The 17,612-nt window shown below is 38.2% G+C and overlaps 1 protein-coding gene across 1 annotated transcript in view; it reads right to left on the bottom strand.

Annotated features, from left to right (window-relative positions):
- Nucleotides 1–17,612, bottom strand: part of cntnap3 (contactin associated protein family member 3) — a 269,897-nt gene that overhangs the window by 199,971 nt on the left and 52,314 nt on the right. The window lies entirely within an intron of this gene.

Below are 17,612 nucleotides of genomic sequence, written 5' to 3'. Positions count from 1 at the left end.
TTGATATATACATAATAAAAATATATATATTTTAAAATTAAACCCTTAAGCACACATAACATCATCGAGTATATCCAATTGGTGAAACATCACTAACTTTTTTCTGTATTGCCACTGCTGTCAGTTCCACACAAGTAAATTCTTATGTTTTTTTTCTCCATTATTAAAACAGAATTACCCATCCAAACGACCTCTTATACGGCCCTCATTAAAGAATAATAGTCTAATTCTGAATAAGCTCCATCTCTGCTCAGCTGTCACGTTGAATGAAGCACAAGTTGGATGTTCATTGCACTTTTTCTGACCGGAGAGGACAAAACCGTTCCTCCAAATGAAGAAAGGGATTAAGGTTAATCAGGGGTCGTTGATGAGGGCACTCAACTGCTGGTCTGACACTCATTTAAATGACCATTTCATCATATTATAACACCTGGACCAACACCAGAAACCATCAGCGACATTTAATCTGACAAAATGGTGACTTGAATAGCTTATTATAAGCTAATCGGTGACCTACATCAAACCATTTGGATTGGGACGGATCATTTGGAAAAATCTCATTTTATTCCAGAATCCCAGTGAAATATTCAGACTATTCAGATTTTATATCTCACAATTCGGACTTTACATCATCTTGCAATAAAGACTTTACATCATCTTGCAATTCGGACTTTACATCATCTTGCAATTCGGACTTTACATCTCGCAATTCGGACTTTATATCTAGCAATTATGACTTTACATCTTGCAATTATGACTTTACATCTCGCAATTCTGACTTTACATCTCGCAATTCAGACTTTACATCTCGTAATTCGGACTTTACATCTCACTATTCGGATTTTACATCTCGCAATTCGGACTTTACATCTCGCAATTCTGACTTTACATCTCGCAATTTGGACTTTACATCATCTTGCAATTCGGACTTTACATCTCGCAATTCGGACTATTCTGACTTTACATCTCGCAATTCGGACTTTACATCTCGCAATTCGGACTTTACATCTCGCAATTCGGACTTTACATCATCTTGCAATTCTGACTTTACATCTCGCAATTCGGACTATTCTGACTTTACATCTCGCAATTCGGACTTTACATCTCGCAATTCAGACTTTACATCTCGCAATTTACATCTCGCAATTCAGACTTTACATTATCTCGCAATTCGGACTTCACATCATCTTGCAATTCTGACTTTATATCTCGCATTTCTGACTTTACATCTCGCGATTCTGACTTTATATCTCGCAATTCGGACTATTCTGACTTTACATCTCGCAATTCGGACTTTACATCTCGCAATTCGGACTTTACATCTCGCAATTCGGACTTTACATCATCTTGCAATTCTGACTTTACATCTCGCAATTCTGACTATTCTGACTTTACATCTCGCAATTCGGACTTTACATCTCGCAATTCAGACTTTACATCTCGCAATTTACATCTCGCAATTCAGACTTTACATTATCTCGCAATTCGGACTTCACATCATCTTGCAATTCTGACTTTATATCTCGCATTTCTGACTTTACATCTCGCGATTCTGACTTTATATCTCGCAATTCTGACTTTACATCTCGTGATTCGGACTTTACATCTCGCGATTTGGACTTTACATCTCGCAATTAGGACTTTACATCTCGCAATTCTGAATATACGTCTCGCAATTCGGACTTTACATCTCGCAATTCGGATTTTAAATCTCGCAATTCAGACTTTACATTATCTCGCAATTCGGACTTTACATCATCTCGCAATTCTGACTTTACATCTCGCAATTCGGACCTTATATCTCCCAATTCTGACTTTACATTTCGCAATTCTGACTTTACATCATCTCACAATTCAGACTTTATATCATCTCGCAATTCAGATTTTTTATCTCGCAATTCAGACTTTACATCTCGCCATTCTGACTTTACATCTCGCCATTCTGACTTTACATCTCGCAATTAGGACTTTACATCTCGCAATTCGGACTTTACATCATCTTGCAATTCTGACTTTACATCTCGCAATTCGGACTATTCTGACTTTACATCTCGCAATTCGGACTTTACATCTCGCAATTCAGACTTTACATCTCGCAATTTACATCTCGCAATTCAGACTTTACATTATCTCGCAATTCGGACTTCACATCATCTTGCAATTCTGACTTTATATCTCGCATTTCTGACTTTACATCTCGCGATTCTGACTTTATATCTCGCAATTCTGACTTTACATCTCGTGATTCGGACTTTACATCTCGCGATTTGGACTTTACATCTCGCAATTAGGACTTTACATCTCGCAATTCTGAATATACGTCTCGCAATTCGGACTTTACATCTCGCAATTCGGATTTTAAATCTCGCAATTCAGACTTTACATTATCTCGCAATTCGGACTTTACATCATCTCGCAATTCTGACTTTACATCTCGCAATTCGGACCTTATATCTCCCAATTCTGACTTTACATTTCGCAATTCTGACTTTACATCATCTCACAATTCAGACTTTATATCATCTCGCAATTCAGATTTTTTATCTCGCAATTCAGACTTTACATCTCGCCATTCTGACTTTACATCTCGCCATTCTGACTTTACATCTCGCAATTAGGACTTTACATCTAGCAATTCTCACTTTACATCATTTCGCAATTTGGACTTTATATCATGTCGCAATTCTGACATTACATCTCACAATTCGGACTTTATATCATCTCCCAATTCAGATTTTTTATCTCGCAATTCTGACTTTACATCTCGCAATTCTGACTTTACATCTCGCAATTCTGACTTTACATCTCACAATTCGGACTTTACATCTCGCCATTTGGACTTTACATCTCGCAATTCTGACTTTACATCATCTCACAATTCTGACTTTACATCATCTCACAATTCTGACTTTACATCATCTCACAATTCTGACTTTACATTTCGCAATTCTGACTTTATAATAGAATTGCAAGAAATAAAAAGTAAAATTAACAAAAAAGTAACTAGTAACTAGTTTTTCATTGGATACTTTTTTAATCTTACTTAAGTTAGTATTAAGATTATTACTTTTACTTTGTTTTAAATTGCTGTACTCATTCAGTAAGTGCTATACCATGCTATATATCTAAAAATATTTATGTTGAGATAACCTGATAATTTTAAGTTAAATTTTTAAATTAGTGGACTCAAATATTTCAAGTTAAAGGGTTAGTTCACCCAAAAATGAAAATTCTGTCATTAATTACTTACCCTCATGTCGTTCGACACCCGTAAGACCTTCGTTCATCTTCGGAACAGAAATGAAGATATTTTAGTTGAAATCTGATGGCTCTGAAAGGGCTCCATTGGCACAATGGCACGGTTCACTCTCAAGACCCTTAAAAGGTACTAAAGACGTCATTACAAAGTCCATCTCACTACAGTGGTTCTAAAATAACTTTATGAATCGGCGAGAATAGTTTTTGTGCGCAAAAAAACCCTAAATAACGACTTATATAGTGATGACGATTTCAAAACACGGCCTCATGAAGCTTCGAAGCGTTATGAATCGTATGAACCGTGCATTGTGCCAATGGAGGCCTTTCAGAGCCATCAGATTTCAACTAAAATATCTTCATTTCTGTTCCGAAGATGAACAGAGGTCTGACGGGTGTCGAACGACATGAGGGTAAGTAATTAATGACAGAATTTTCATTTTTGGGTTAACTAACCCTTTAAGAACAATAAAAAATTCAACTTTTTTGAGTTCTGACAACTTATAAGGGTTTACAGTGAAGTAAATAACTCATATGATTTGCAAGAACTCAAAATAAAAAAGTTAATTAACTAAATCTTTTATGTTGATTGCTATCAAAATGTATGAGTTAGCTAACTCAGTACTTCAAGTTAGGAGCAATTAACATGCATGAGTACTACAAACTCAAAACTTGATAGTTCTGCTACTTAAACAATTTGATGTAACTGATTACCTCAAATTTTTTGAGCTAGCCCAACTTATTCGGGTTTACAGTGTGACACTTAAGATAAATTTATTCAAATTTCTGTTTTTCCTGCACTTATGATCAAATAAATGGAGCCTTGTTGAGCAGAAGAGACTGCAACAAGACGTTTGAACTTACTGTATGTAGGCCTTTTCTTTTCACATTACAGTAATGACTAGGAGAACATTTTACATTACAGTTAATGACATTCACCCAAATGTTTATTTCCTGTGATGCAGTAAATGTTTGATCTGTATGTCGTGAATGAAAAACGGAAGAAATGTATTACCGGCTAATAGGATTTAAGAAAGTTGAAACAAGTTCAGCAAAGCAAGCGGAGCTCACATGAAGAGCAGACGTCTGTCTAATGAACTGGCCAGAATCTCATCTATTATTTACCACGTTTCCACCTGCAAGTGCCAAGGGACCAAAGCTAGTTGGGAGCGGGACGGGATCAGCAGAAATGTCTGATGAAAGTAGAAGCGACTTTTATAACATTAAGCAGGCGTGATTGTAGTGCTTCTGATGAAGCTAATGCAACACAAATAGATCTGGAAAGCTGCCACCTGCATGATTTTTCCTCGACTCGAGTGAAAAAGACCAAGGTAACAAGAGGATACGAAGTTAAATAACTTCTGGTTTCTGGTTAATTGCATCTGCTGAGTTTATCTGAAAGGATTATAATTAGAATTTCATACGGATCTAATTTGCTCTTTTTCACACTGATTGCAGATCTAAATGCCAGACTGTTTAATCCGCATGTTGAAAGCGAAACACGTGAAAGAGTAAATTATAGGTATTATCATTTGGCCATGCACTGCAAATTCGCACGAATAGCTGTTTTCACACAATGCAAAATGAAATGCACACAATTTTTTTCCTTATGAACACGTAACATCTGGCTTTCAGGTTACTGACTGTGTCATATAGTTCCTTTGCTTCAGTATACAAAGGCCTCGTAAGTATGGTTGTTATATCCTGGGGATAAAATCTGAAAATGGTAGCGGCTATCATGAGAATCACATTTGCATTCTAATTAAACCCTCCGCGCAGTATTCATATCTGCTACGTGGCGAGGAACAATTACACCTGCTGATAGACTAACAGCTGACGATTTAGACGACAGCTAATGGCGCCCGTAATGATACAAACACAGTGGAACGTTTCTGAGAAATCCAGTGCTCTTCGCAGTGAGAGCCTGCGGCGGTCGGGGAATTAGCACAAGCTGCCGTATAAATGAGAACGCTTTGCTTATTTATCCCATGATTCAAAGAGCTTTGCTCCGATATCCCGGCAGGTTTGTGCAATGAAATACAGCATGTAATCCGGCCTGCAACTGCGAAGCATTCTAACGGGAAAACACCACAAATGGACGTCTCACAAATTCATTATAGGTCTAATAATGTTGTTTGAGCTAGAATGCAGCCGTCGAGGGCTTAAAATGTTTAGAAGCTATCAAGAGACTCATTAAATAGAAAGCCTGAAACTTCTGTGTATATAATATGACACGTCCCATATTGTTCCTCTGTGATCTTCTGAACCTCCTTCAATGTGCATCTGTTTTCTGGTCCAGTGGGTGAAAATGGTGCATCTGATCACTTGGCACAAACGGTGTGACTAATTCTGCCACTGTACAGAATAGAAGAAAGCACTAGGATATAGTAAAAACATACAGCACAACCGATGCAGTACAACTGCAGAACGATTCTCAAACAACTCTTATTGGCTGTTTATTTCAATTAAATCAAAAACAAATTTGAATCATTTTGAGCCGATAGTGAATTCATCTGACTCACTTACTGAATGCTCAATTCAAAATGAATCAATAACTAATACTGTATTATTCATTGAGACTTAAATCAGTGCAGATAGTCACAGGTTGTTCATATCTTTTATAAAAAAAAAAAAGAATTGTATCAATTACGTAAAATACTTACAAACACACACACATGTCTGGTTCACTATCTTTGTGGGGACGCTCCATAGACGTAATGGTTTTTATACTGTACAAACTGTATATTCTATCCCCTTACACTAACCCTACCCCTAAACCTACCCATCACACAAAACTTTCTGCATTTTTATATTTTCAAAAAAGCTCATTCTGTATGGTTTATAAGCTTGTTTCCTCGTGGGGACACGAGTCTGTGTGCATTCAGGCTGAAGTCCCCATCGGGATAGACAAAAAATTAACACACACACGCACACAAGCACAAGCACACGCACACACACACACACACACACACACACACACACACACACACACACACACACACACACACACACACACACACACACACACACACACACACACACACACACACACACACACACACACACACACACACACACACACACACACACACACGCACACACACACACACCAGGCTAAGGAAGGAAGCTTTATGCTTTGAAAACTGAACTCACTGCTCGGAGGTAAATTCATTAAAAGTTATAAAATAAATTAAGTAAAGTACTGTTAAATCTGAGTAATACAAATCTTGATAGGCTACGTCCTATCTTTAGCCAGTGTGAATGCTTCACTTCACTAGAATTGTCTAATTTTAATTTTGAAATTCTAATTAGATATATCTTCCATTAATTTAAAGCTACACTGTGTAACTTTTTTAGTCTATTCTTAGCTAAAAACACTTAGTTCTTTCAAAAATATATGTGCTCATTAATGTATATTTACTTCTTTCAAGTAATAAAGTATTCTCGTAAGTTTATAATATGCCATTGAAAATACATAAGGTAATGGGATCTAACGGTGGTCGCCATGTTGCCCCTCCATCTTGAAAGTACATTAGCCAAAGAGGGACATACCCGTAAATTCAAGCTTCGCCTTTCGCGTTTTAACCGGTTTTAACAAATTTTTTTACAGTCTATGGTTTTAACACTGTGCGCGTCAACTTGTTCAGACTTGTCTGGTGCATGCGCAGAGAGTTTTCATCTCAGCAGCTCCAGTAACAGAGTTATACGGAGTTTTCCTGGCTTGTTTATTCATAAAAAGTCTGTTTTTCCTTGTGTGGTATTTCTGTGCGTTAATAACTCCGTAAGTAATAATAGTTATTGTCATTGTGGATGTGTTTCAGAGTGTGTCATCGCGTAATTCAGTTGATGTTACCTCAGAAGTATTTTTGTGTCAACATACAATAGCGTAATGCTCACCTATTTGAATAGTCATTCAGTTATTAACAATGTTTATTCGTTTATAGAAAATATTTGCTTGTAATGTATGTTGATGGAAATATGTATCAGGTCTGATCGGCATATTAACACTTGTTATACAGAGCTAAACCTGCGCACACACTTTTGTAATCCGACACCGCTTGTTAGCAGCAGCAGCGGCAGCTCCGCTCCTTTTAATGCAGCTGCATTTAGCGCCTATATGTGGTACAATAAGCTCTGGTTTACGGTTACATTATACAAATGTAACTTATAAGTATAGTTATACAATTCTTAACTGTGTATATTCTGTCATGTCATTATCATGTATATTTACCATCCTAATTTGTTCTCTCACAGAAACCACATTTATGTACATATCCATGCAAACCTGTTTATGCCTTGCAATTGGATGACTGAATAAACATTACTATCATCAAAGTTCACTCTGGATTAGCTGCAGTTCTTTCTAGCCGAATAATTAGGCCAGTTGAGTTCCAACCATCCCACTGCGCACAGAATATCCCACAGGCACCGTGTCGAATGTGGACGAGGTCGAACTGGAAGCCATATTAATCTTGGACTAAATCGGCCACCGTAGGAGTTAAAACGAAATCGGAATTGAATAGAACAGAAACTAAAATTCACTGGATGGTCATATACAAGTTCACCACTAGATGGGGGAAAATATCACACAGTGTAGCTTTAAGAGCCAATAGTATACTAATAGGAGACTACCCATATCCAACAGAGACTGAATTTCACTTTGGAAAATGGGGGGAATTTCCCTCTTAAAGGGATAGTTCACCCAAAAACGAAAATGTGATGTTTTTCTGCTTACCCCTAAGGCATCCAAGATGTAGGTGTCTTCGTTTCTTCAGTAGAACACAAATGAAGATTTATAACTCCAACCGTTGCTGTGTGTCCCTCATATAATGCTTGTCAATGGGGTCTAATTCTATTAGAGTAAAAAAAACATGGACAGACAACTTCAAATTAAACCCAGCGGCTCGTGACGACACATTGATGTCTTAAGACACGAAACGATCGTTTTCTGAGAGAAACTGAACGGTATTTATGCAATTAATATCACCTCATATCAGACGAACGCTTCAGCTCTTCAGACTGCCATCACTTCCCGTGAGTGAGGTCAAAATTCCGGCCGGGTCATAGATATGTATACGTAGATCCTCATTAGTGCCTGCGTGGATCATGGCGTGGATCGCTAGAATGAGGATCTACGTATACATATCTACGGATCTACGTATATATGCATAAATACCGTTCGGTTTCTCGCAGAAACCGATCGTTTCGTGTCTTAAGACATCAATGTGTCGTCATGAGCCGCTGGGTTTAATTTGAAGTTGTCTGTCCATGTTTTTTTTACTCTAATATAATTAGACCCCATCGACAAGCATTATATGAGTGACACACAGCAACGGTTGGAGTTATAAATCTTCATTTGTGTTCTACTGAAGAAACGAAGACACCTACATCTTGGATGCCTTAGGGGTAAACAGAAAAACATCAAATTTTCTTAATTAATTAATTACTTACAAAGCTATAAATAGCTTAGCTCCCCAGTACTTGATAGAGCTTTATACTACCTCACGTCTAGTGCGGTCTCAAAATTCTGGGCGGTTGATAATATCTAGAATATCAAAATCAACTGCTGGTGGTCGATCCTTGTGGTCGGGCACCTAAACTTTGGGTAGCCTAATGGTGCGTTCACACCGGATGCGAATTACGTGATTCGCGCAAATGATTTACATGTTAAGTCAATGCAAAGACGCAAATAGACATTCTGCGGTGCGATTTGCACGAATGAGGCGACGGGAATGACACGGCGCGAATGACATGGCGCGAAATGAGCGAATTGAGGGTTTGACGCGTGATTCGTGCGAATGCCGTGAATCGCCCGAGTTGAAAAATCTGAATTTTGGCGGATATTCGCGCCACATTAACCAATCAGGAGCTTGCTCTAGTACTGACAACAATGAGCAGAAAATCTGTATATTAATATCTGGTTAAGACAATATGATTATCACTGTGATAACATTAAATGACATGAAGCACAACCCAGTCTCTTTTTGTTAAATGCAAGTTTATGTTTGATCAATAATACAAAAGTATAAGTAAAAGGTATAATAAGCTATACATTAAATAAAGCAAACAATTCAGTCAAACATTCAAAGTCAGTGATAGTCGGCTACAACTGTAACGTAAAGTTATAGCCTAAAAATAAAAAAGTAATGAAACTTCATTTTGCCCTCAGCCTAAACGATTTGCCAGGGAACAAATTATAGATCCATGAGACCAAAGATCACCCGTTACATCTACACAAGACGAATTATAGCTCGAGACACCACAGAGACATCAGAGCCAGCGGCAGACGGCAGAAGGACTGGCCAAGGAAAGGCTGCTCTTGCCGGGGTTAACGAGCGCTGAGCGCCGCTGATCCACTGGAGCTCACAACTCCGAAAACGCCAGATAAAATGTTCAAATAGGCACTCTTTATATAAATAAACCACATATTTGAGCTTTAAACAACTACATTATCGCCTGAAAAAGTCTTAAAACTACGTTTTGTCACACATTAACAGTAGATTTTAACATAAAAGACGTGTAAACACAGCCCATGTCAGCCATTTCTCAACAAGACGAACCGCTGGCAGAAGCCCCTCCCATGATGCGAATTTACGTCTGTGGTGTAGTGAATGTCACGCGCGAATGAAGCGAGTAAACTCAAAATGTTCAAGCGTCCAACTTTGTGCGAATAGCGCAAATTATTTGCGTCATTCACGTCCGGTGTGAACGCTACATAAGGCACACCTGTGCAATAATCATGCTGTCTAATAAGCATCTTGATATGCCACACCTGTGAGGTGGATGGATTATCTCGGCAAAGGAGAAGTGCTCACTAACACAGATTTAGACAGATTTTTGAACAATATTTGAGAGAAACAGGCCTTTTGTGTACATAGAAAAAGTCTTAGATCTTTGAGTTCAGAGCATGAAAAATGGGGGCAAAAACAAAAGTGTTGCGTTTATAATTTATACTTTGAGTAAATGCTGAAATACTCTTGCTGTTTGTGAAATGATGTCTCATGAATAAATGTTTGCGGGAATTTCCCGCCTTATATGCACGAACCTGCGGGGATGAGTAAAATTGTGCTCAATACCCACAATCCCATATATATATATACACAAAAAAATGAACTTTCACTGTTGTTAGTTGCACTCAAATCATCCTTGTTCACATTACTTAAAAAAACTAATGTAACTAAATTTACTTAGATTTACTGAGTTGTTTCTACAGCTTTACTTAATAAGTGTTTGTTCGGTCAACTTAACATTGCTGAGTGAAACGAACAAACTGGGCAGTGGATCTGTAGTTCCCAGCATGCGCATTAGGAGAGTAAATTTAGGGATTAAAGTGTTATTTTATCTTTTTCAGTAAAGGGAAAGAGGTTGTTAGTTTATGTTAGGGTTATGTGCAGTTATGTTGGACATATTTAGAAATTTGTGGTTAGCATTATGCAGAAGAGTGGTGCCTGTGTTTAGGCTGTGGCCACTCATACACTCATTTATTGGATGGACTTCCTGTTCTCAATTAAGTTATTTTTGAATTTTGTTTCTAAAAATATACTTTTGTTATATTTAATAGTTTTCCACTTACACTTGTAGAGCAAGTAGTTAATTTAATACGGTAAATTATATCAATAAATGTGTTCACCTAACATAATAAACTTTTGATAAATTTAAAGAAATTTTGTCAGCTTTACTTGACTTTCTTTTTTTCATATAACTAAATTGTTATTTGTAAAACTGACTCAATTTAGTTGTGTGGAACCATTTGACGCAGCTTTTTTAAGTAAATTCAACAAATTATTTTTTTGAGTGTACACACACACACACACACACACACACACACACATACACACACAATATAAATTAAGTAAATATCAACTGCATTTATAGCACTTCTGTGCAATATCATGTCTGTGTAAACTTATCTCGCAATCATGTTAACAAAGCAGGTTAATGCAAGTAATTCTGAAGATGAATTCGTTTACAGGTTTGTGGCATCAAAAATGTGAGAGATACTCCAAATTTGAGGCATTCTGTAACAACTAAGCTAGACATTCAGGATTGAATATTCTGTGAAATTCCATTTATATCTGATTAGTTCTATCTGTTCTGTGAAACCTGACAGGATCGCATCATCTGTAGAGTGAATGCAATCATAAATGTGTTTCTATTTACAATTATTTATCCCCCAAAAATGTTAAAAGAATCGTTAAGGAATGAAAATCGATACAAGGAATCATTCCCTGAATTGCTAAATTCCTTACGATTCCCATCTCTAGTCCCCAGACATCCAATCAGCCATCACTCCACGCACGGCCTGTCGACTTCATTGTCTAGACACTAGATGTTTGTCTTCTTCTGTAAGTACTTCAGGCTAAATTAAATGCCAGGATATTTGTGGCTCTATCAGAAGCAAGCGAGATTTCAGGAAATCAATACAAAACTTAAACCCGCACCATATAGGACTCAGAGTAAAGGTCAAACTGGGTGGCACGTAAAAAGTTGGAAGCATGTGGAAAATAACAAATAGTTTGAGATTCCTCAGGGCTGGTGTCTGGATCAGGTCAACAGGCACTTACAGTGAAGACACAAGTGTTTGGAATCTCAAACCACACGCATAGAAGGTGCCATTTATTTTAAAGAAAGATGCAAGCCAAACATGTCACAGATGCTTTAAAGGGATTGTCGTTCCAAACCTGGTTGACTCTCTTTCTTGTGTGGAACACAAAAGATGATATGTTGAGAAATGCCTGTTTTTTATACATAAAATGAAAGTCAGTAAAAGTCATTCAAATCTAATGTTGTTCTGACAGTATTCTCCAAAATTTCCTTCAAAGTGATGATCATACAACTTTCATTTTTGACTAAACGATCCATTTAAAGCACATTTGTGAAATGATTGGCTTGTGTGAAGTGTGCTTTGATGTATTTGGAATTACATAGATTGAGAAAAGTGCTAAACAAATTCAAAGTTTGTTAGGTTTGAAACGACAGAAAACAATGATAAACTGTAGAGCACGCTGTTAGCTATGCCAAGGTCATGGGTTTGATGCCAAATACATAAATGCAAATGTAAATGTAGACAGTGCTGAAAATGAAGACAGACTGAAATTCTTATTACAACCATCTCAGCTTCATAGTGTGGAGTATATTTAGTACTATTATTGTGGCACGGTTGAGGTGAGAAAGCAATCCAAACCAACAGACCAACGAACCAAGCAGTGTCATAATTCATAATAGGGGGAACATTTGTTTATTTCATTTATTTCTACATTAAAGATGGGTGAGTGCTTTCAACATCGGTAACCGATGTTGATTTCAAATCACCAAAACAAACACGCCCCTATTTTGATAGCTCCGCCCCACACATACGTAACCCAGGCAACGACTATGGCGGAATCTGCTGTGCCAGCCGGCCGAGGGTATGATGTCATCAATAAGTGAAAGCAATCTGTGTTACTATGGTAATCCAGGTCAAATGTTCAGTGAAAAAGTCATTCCTTACATCCCAAAAACACAAACAGTTCTCATGAACATCTGTCGTCGCTCGGCTAATGTCCGTCCTGTGTCGTGTCTTTTGAACAATGACGTGCACTGAGCGCTCTCTTCTCCCCGTCATTAGTGGACACGCCCCTAACTGCTGATTGGCTATGTGTTTGTTTTGGTACTCGGCCCGAGACACTTTTCTAAAGCAGTTTTGAAATACCACTTACCTCACCTTTAACTAAACCTACTGTACCATTATTTGTATAATATCCTGTAATTGTATCGATCCTTATGATTTATTTCTATGTTCGTATTTTTAATAAGAAAAATTAAATAACAAAAAATAATAATACACAACCATTCTTTAACATTTGGGGTCGGTAAGATGTTGCAATTTGTAATTTGAGTATAGTTAAATTCAGTATAGTTAATTAAAGTATATAGAGTATTTTATGATTTTTAGCATCATTGCTCCAGTCAGAAATCATTCTAATATGATGATTTGATGCTCGAGAAACATTTCTGATTATTATCAATGTTGAAAACAGTTATGCTTCGTGTTTTTGTGGAAACTGATACTTTTTTTCAGGATTCTTAGATGAATAGAAAGTTCAAAACGACAGCATTTCTTGACATGCAAATATTTTAGAACATTGTGAACTTACTGATCCCAACACTTTTGAACAGCCGTGCATATCATGATATATCGTTATCGTGAAATACAATTTCTCCTGTCGTAAAATAAGATTATATATCGCCCCGCCCTCAAATGAAACATGAGAGAAACAACCAAAACTGATTGAAAAAGTTCATTAAGAATCAAAGACATTAAGGGCGTTTTCACACCAAGTCCGCACCAAGGTCTGAACCGAAGTTCATGTTTTGATACATTTTATACATTCGTTTAGTTTTGGTTTGGTGTCACGTTGCAATTATGCGAGCGCACTAAAGAACTTTACATGACATACTTGAGTCCTGTCGTCATCATCTATGTGGGCGGCATCTTGACATTGATTGGGTTGGCGGGAAACTTTGACCAGAATGAATGAACAATTGCATATCGTTGCCACTTTTGAACAGTGCGCATTGCTTGACTATTTCTTTTCATTTCGAATTGTTAAAAGTGGACATTTCAAGCTTTCTATACACATATTTCTCATGTCTGTTAGGCAAGTAGCCTGCTGAGTTTCGGTTTATTTATCAGACATGTTCAAGAGTGTCGATTATTGTCTGCTAGAGACTATTTGCTTCTTATTTATTAAATCCAGGCGACTGGCTGATGAAACATTGATTAAAGTTAAGATACAATTTCTACAAAACATAATTCACTTTAAAGAAATGCTTTCTACAAAACAAAACTTAATGAAGTGGTCAAAATCATTTCTGACCTTCTGTCTTCTGACATATTGCGCATCTTTGCACTTTTCATAATCAATATAGACTAGATTACATTTAAAAATAACATTATAATATTTAAACTTCCTGTAAATGGTCTGAAAGTCCGAACCATACAGAAAATGCTTTCACTCTAGAAACGAACCAACCCTTTGTTCAGTTTGATCCGGACCGAGACTACCTCTTTTCGTCTGACCAAATTTTGTCTGTTTGGTCCGTGCCATGGTCCGGGAGAGGATTCACACCTGTCATTTTGATTCGGATCAAACTGAAAAGTCTGAAAATCCGGACCAGTAGGTGTGAAAGGGCCCTAAAAAACCCTCCAAACAGAAGCCCATCTCTCTCACAAAGCCCACAGAGTCCAGCATCTTCAGTTGGGTTTCATTCTGAGCGTGTTGAGTTTGATGTCAGTCTCTGGCGGGCAGGTGAGCGGATGAGGTGACTGCAGCCTCCGCTTTTTTCTCTGCGGCCTTTAAGTAGAAACATCAGACCGAATGCTGCAGGCTTTGAAGGGTGCTGCTCTGAGAGCCTCCTACACTGAGTGTGTTTGTTTGTTTGCGAATGTGTGTGTGTGCATAAAATCAAAGCGCACGCCTTTGAAGGCTATTTTCCATGAGGTACAACAATTACACTTCCTCCTACTCCAGTCTTTAATGTTGTCAGCTTCTGGGGGAAGTGTGTTTGCACTTAACGCAGCGCTGCAGTGGCATGTAATCGGCTAAAATGATTCTTTAAGTCTATCTATTACCTCTTGAAATGCCAGGCAGGACGTTCTTTGAACTCGTCTGTAATGTGGTCACCTGTCGGTCGCATTCACAAACAAACCGAACGCCACAATTCAAGCGCAACTAATGCGATAAACCGCTGAATCTTACCGAACCTGATGAGGTTCCACAAATGACACCAGATGCTCACGGTCATCAAATGTTGCATGACCCATGAGGCTTTGCATGCTTAAATGGGCAGTTTTGGGCCATAATAACCTCCAAGTTGAATTTGATTTTGAAAGTTGAGTTTATACTGTATATATACACAATCAAGCATAACATTATGACCGGTGAAGTGAATAACACTGATTCTTGACTGACTTTTGTGGGGTGTTCCCGGTCTGCAGTGGTCAGTCTCTATCAAAAGTGCTCCAAGGAAGGAACAGTGGTGAACCGGCAACAGGGTCATGGGCGGCCAAGGCTCATTGATGCACAGGTGGAGCAAAGGCTGGCCCGTGTGGTCCGATCAAACAGACGAGCTACTGGAGGTCAAATTGCTCAAGAAGTTAATGCTGGTTCTGATAGAAAGGTGTCAGAATACACAGTGCATCACAGTTTGTTGTGTATGGGGCGGCATAGCCGCAGACCAGTCAGGGTGCCCATGCTGACCCCTGTCCACCGCCGAAAGTGCCAACAGTGGCACGTGAGCATCAGAACTGGACCCCGGAGCAATGGAAGAAGGTGGTCTAGTCTGATGAATCACGTTTTCTTTTACATCACGTGTATGGCCGGGTGCGTGGGAACCCATGGCACCAGGTGCACTATGGGAAGAAGGCAAGCCGGCGGAGGCAGTGATGCTTTGGGCAATGTTCTGCTGGGAAACATTGGGTCCTGCCATCCATGTGGATGTTACTTTGACACGTACCACCTACCTAAGCATTGTTGCAGACCATGTACACCCTTTCATGGAAATGGTTTCCCCTGGTGGCTGTGGCTCTTTCAGCAGATAATGTGCCGCCACAAAACAAAAATGGTTCAGGAATGGTTTGAGGAGCACGACAATGAGTTTGAGGTGTTGACTTGGCCTCCAAATTCCCCAGATCTCAATCCAATCGAGCATCTGTGGGATGTGCTGAACAAACAAGTCCGATCTATGGAGGCCCCACCTCACAAATTACAGGACTTAAAGGATCTGCTGCTAACACCTTGGTGCCAGATACCACAGCACACCTTCAGGGGTCTAGTGGAGTCCATGCCTCGACCGATCAGGGCTGTTTTGGCAGCAAAAGGGGGACCAACACAATATTAAGATATATACACTATATATATATATATATATATATATATATATATATATATATATATATATATATATATATATATATATATATATATATATATATATATATATATATATAGTATAGTGACTGTGTTTGCTTACTTTATCACAGATTAAGTGAAATAAATGCAATATTCAGAGACATTTTCATTCAATACTTTATGTAGCCTACTGCTTAATACAGCGTGTGTTTGTACAAGAATAAAGTTTAACATAAGCCTACACTATCAATAAAGTGGGGTCTACGTCTTTTTTAAATCGGTTTTATTTTGATAAACACAAAACAACATCACAAATACATGAAAGAGGTTTTTACTGATATAAAAACCAGATTAGATAAACGCATTGTTGTCTTGCGGTGAATCCGGCCAATCGTGGAACAGCTGTGTCGTCATCAGAGCTTGTGCAACCGCTCTGGAGAAGCTGCACAGAATGCCCCAGCCGGCTGCTCTCGAATCGCTCTCGCAGCTTTGATGGCATCCGTCACAGTCACGTGGCGTCACCGCTGTCTCAAGTGGGACAACATTTTGAACCGGAGTGCATTGCTTCAAGTCAGCCGTCGATCGGTCTGTGTGGCGCTGTATGAAGTCGAACAAGCCTATTGTAAACTTGGCATTGAAAAAGGTCACATGTGACTGAAACGTTTGCCTTTTTTCTCTCAGTAAAAGCATTGATTTGATCTCGCATCCAATGATTTTTTCTTGGTAGAGTGTGCGGACTCTTTGAAGTGCTCTTCTATTTGGAATATATTGTCTACGCCCCTCATTTAGACTCATTTGAAGGCGCGGTGAGTTCCTGACTATTCCATCTTGATGCAATAAAGATTGTGATGTTATTCTATCCAATTTTTGGTCAAGATCTTGCCATGATGTGTCTTCCTACAGTACATGGCTGATTAAGAAATGAAAAGCTATACACACTCCATCATTTAGGGTTAAAAGAACTGTTACCAAACATATAACATGCTAGAAACATAATCACTGCAATAATGATATTACAATCATAGACTCTTGAGCATTTGCCTATTTAAATCCAGGCAGTGTATGTCTGTATTATAACATTTTGACAGATAATACATTGTATTTACCTGCTTTGCCAGTAAACACTGCTAATAGGGATTAGAAGTGAAAAGGGAAGACAATTAATTTTTAAAGCATCCGTGTGAAAACAAACCTGAAAAGAGACGTGAGGATTTGTAGAGGAAAATGAGAGATTCTCAGTGCATTCCAGTGAATTATTCATGGGATATATCGGAAATTAAATCAAGACAACAAGTGAGTATATGTTGTCTTTTTTCATATTCTTACAGTGGAATGAGAAGACAAAAGAAAATAATTAGGAGGGAAAGAATGCAGCGACTCTTGCCACAGATAATCTTGTGATACCACGTCACATTAAAAATGCCAAGCGTTATGTTATTCTTCTGCTGTCTGAAAATGAAACAT

The sequence above is a fragment of the Gobio gobio genome, assembly GCF_949357685.1.
Source record: "Gobio gobio genome assembly, chromosome: 22".
NCBI lineage: Eukaryota > Metazoa > Chordata > Actinopteri > Cypriniformes > Gobionidae > Gobio > Gobio gobio.
This window is presented reverse-complemented; position numbering and strand designations above follow the sequence as displayed.